The 4017-nt window shown below is 31.1% G+C and overlaps 1 pseudogene; it reads left to right on the plus strand.

Annotated features, from left to right (window-relative positions):
- Positions 1 to 1497: 1497 nt before the first annotated feature.
- Positions 1498 to 1591, plus strand: LOC149207803 (U6 spliceosomal RNA; annotated as a pseudogene).
- The last annotated feature ends 2426 nt before the right edge of the window (positions 1592 to 4017 follow it).

Consider the following 4017-nt stretch of genomic DNA (forward strand, 5'->3'; position numbering starts at 1 on the left):
ATAAATACAAATGAAACTTTCCGTTACCTCCATTATATTAATATAGTTGTGCGAATATATACAACTTGTTAATATTTGCTAATAATTTTCTTTAAAATTCTGTAATATTTTTTAACCTTCATTTCAAATATTCGTTTATATATATTTATATATAAAATTGTAGTTGAGAATAAAACGATTTTTACTTTCATAAATGATATGATATGAGAGAAGCTTTTTCTTTTTAAATTTTGAAATACATTATTTAGATTTACGGAATTAAATTAAAAAATATATGTTATATTATTTAGAAAAGTATAGCCTAGATCAAGCGCTTTGGATAAACACGTAGCATAAATGATAGGAAGTGATGGTTTTATCATTTATCTTAATCTCAATATTGTGTTAGTATTATATGTAATTTCTTTAATTAATTTAATTAACTGTTGAAAAAGATGATTAAATTACTTGATATTGTAGTCGACAATAAAACGATCTTTACTTTCATATATGATATGATATGAGAGACGCTTTTTCTTTTTAAAATTTTGATATACATTATTTAGATTTACTGAATTAAATAAAAACGTATATGTTATATTATTTAAAAAATGAAAGCTTAGATTAAGTGCTTTGGATAAACACGTAGCATAAATGATAGGAAATGATGGTTTTAACATTTTTCTTAATTTCAATATTGTGTTAGTATTATATGTAATTTCCTTAATTAATTTTAAAAAAATGATAAATTAAATTTTAAAAAAGATGATTAAATTAATTGATAATAATATCAATTATATTAAAAATGAAATATTAATTTTATTAAAAATTACATATATTTGGGTGAAAATAATATTATTAATTATGTTAATATTATTTTATTATGTGAAAAGATCACTCAAAATATAAGAAAGATTGAAGTTGTTTGATTTATATATATATTTATTATTATTATCCAATTTTAAGGTTATGGCCAAGCTAGACCATTTGTGAGAGGAGGAACTCATCTCCACACAGTGACTTCTAAATTGTCTATGAAAACATATATATTCTACCCTTCTAATTTTGAATCTATGACTTAGAAAAAAAAACACATACTCTTAATCACTAAACCCCACTAAAACTATATATATAAAAAATAAATTATACTTTGTTAGTAGAAATGATTGTATTTAAAGTTGAAAACTTTTCATATAAACTTTGTTAGTGGAAATGGTTGTATTTAAAATTGAAAACATTTGAGAGAAGTCTTGATACATCTGAGTATTCCCTTTGTTATCTTCGTACTATTATAAAATTAGATAAATCAACAGCTAGATATATATATGATGCCTCTCACGAAACTTTTTGTTTAGTGATGCACTCATGTAAGGAGAGTTCTTGTGTTGAGCCAAGTGTCGAGTAAATAAAGGAAGTGAAATACCAGATGACATTGATTTCTGTGGAAAGGATTTTGCTGAACATGAAAATCCAACGATCACATAACTTGATGCATCTCTGTGCAAGTGGACATTAAGATTGTCTCTTCAGGCACATCCGATAAAATTTCAACGATACAGAGAAAATTACCATCGCCCCTGCGCGCAAAAATCCAGAAATGGTCCAAATCAAAATTTTATGTGGACGTTAAGATTATATGCGGTGATTGTCATTCTCTGAACTATTAGTTGATATAAAAGCCTTAATGAGATTGCAGGCTTTTCTTGCACCTCACTATTACTGGTAGTCACCAGTCGAACAACAATTTCTTTGCTTTCATGTAACACAAGATTCCATGAAGATAAGCAACAATTTCTTTGCTTCCATGTAACACAATATTGCATGAAGAAAAGCAGTGGCATAAGGAAGCTGTGTAATTGAGCTACGCTAGCTGAATAAATCTATAAATCCTAGCTCATTCAACCCTTTAAATGCACAACCAAAAGAATGTAACTTGAACATGAAATAGTGCATTAACAAGACTTATTAAGGTACAACACCCTCGGTAAGTATGCACTAACAAGAATTATCAAGGTATAACACCCTCGGTAACAATGCACTAACAAGACTTATCAAGGTATAACACCTTCGGTAAAAATGCACTAACAAGACTTATTAAGGTATAACACCCGCGATAACTACAATGCAGTAACAAGACTTATCAAGGTATAACACCCTCGGCAATTACAATGCAGTAACAAGACTTATCAAGGTATAACACCCTCGGTAACAATGCACTATGAAGACTTATCATGGTTTAACACCCTCGGTAACAAATATCCTTCTCCCAACATGATCTGTCAGAACTCCTCGTGATGGTGCACATCTGGCCTTCGCAACTGGTTTTTGCGTTTCTACTAACCCGATCCTCAAGAATCCAAGCATAGTAAGTATGCAACCTCCAAGCGGTACTTCGATCCCGAGCTCTTCTTTCCTACATTGGACCTCTACTATCAGAGAATATGATAGGCTGCAAAGAACAGATTAAAAAATATAATCAGAAGTGAAGTATATTTCTTCATTCATTTGAACAAATTGAGATGAGAAACACTACTAAAAGTTGTTCATAAACATTTCTACCACGTTATAATTCTCAGACGATCAATTCCATCAAAATATGACTGAAGCTTTTAAAAGTAGTGAAACAGAAATGACGGACATTAGGGATACGTCGAAGATCAAAATTATTCTGGACTCGAGAACCGGAGTTAAGAAGTAGTATTTGGTAGTTGAGGGCATTTCTTACATTTCCAATTGAATTAACTGTAATCTAGAAACAACAAAACATAGAGGAATTGAATGTGAAATTCCAATTTAAATGAAAACATAAATGTGTTTAAAGTAATACAATTCACACAATTGGCATGAACTTTGGACCTATCTGCTAAAGAAGTGGCTCCCCAACTAAGATCTAGAATGGGTATCAATTATGTACATAAAAATATATGTCAAATTTAAGAAGATATCCCTCTCAAGAGTTAGTGATTGTGTTTGAGTGCAATTTGTTGGAAACGCAGAGGAGGATAGGCACAAAATAACACAAATAATTCACACAAAACACACAGGAGCTGCGACTCTTCTATTGATCACACAAAAATTGGATGATTAAATGAACCTGGAGAGGGGTATTTAAACCTTCTCCCACTAGTGACTCACCTAAAATAACTTGATGTGCAACCACGCACTAATTCGACTATGACTTAAATTGACTTGACTCGACTTGACTTAGTTAATTGTGTCTCTAATTTTAGCCAACTTCTTCATGTGGGAGTAATTATCTATCTTTCACACTCACCCTTAGTTACAACTGCTAAAATAGGACATGACTCATGACAACTCAAACATGCCTATGTCTCAACTAGGCTTACAAGACCCAAGTTTCCTCTATGAAACTAAAATACATATTTTGCTAATGTCTTAGTAAATATATCAACGAATTGATCACTCGATTTACAAGTGTTTAAGTGAACTTCTCCATTGCTCACAAGTTCTCTAATAAAGTGATATCTAATATCAATATGATTTCTCTTTTGATGATACATACTATTCTTGGATGTTGAAATCACTAAGGTGTTATCACAGTATATTGTTGTTGATCCTTGTTGTTTATGCTTGAGTCCATCCAATACTCTTCTTAACCACACAACTTTGCATGTTGTTGATGTCGGTGCTACATATTTTTCTTTTGTTGACGATAGTGTCACAATAGGCTTCTTCTTATATACCCATGCTATCACACTTGAACCAAGATGGAACACAAAACCCAAAGTGTTTTTCCTATCATCCAAACTTCTTCCAAAATAACTGTCTATATATCCAATCAAATCCTTCTTCTTTGTGCTTGCATACATTATGCCACAATCTGTAGTTCCTGCTATGTATCTCAAAATTCTTTTTGTTGCGCTCCAATGTGTGCCTTTTGGAGTCCCCATAAATATGTAAATAAAACTCACTCCTTGCATAATATCTCTCCCTGTAGTTGTGAGATATATGAGGCCGCCAACCAATCTTTTTAATATAGTTAGATTGATGTTTGATCCTTAATCATCCTTACTCAAT

This window comes from Pinus tabuliformis, chromosome 1_2 (assembly GCF_031772625.1).
Source record: "Pinus tabuliformis cultivar Carrire ecotype Pingquan chromosome 1_2, CPIR1, whole genome shotgun sequence".
NCBI classification, from domain to species: domain Eukaryota; kingdom Viridiplantae; phylum Streptophyta; class Pinopsida; order Pinales; family Pinaceae; genus Pinus; species Pinus tabuliformis.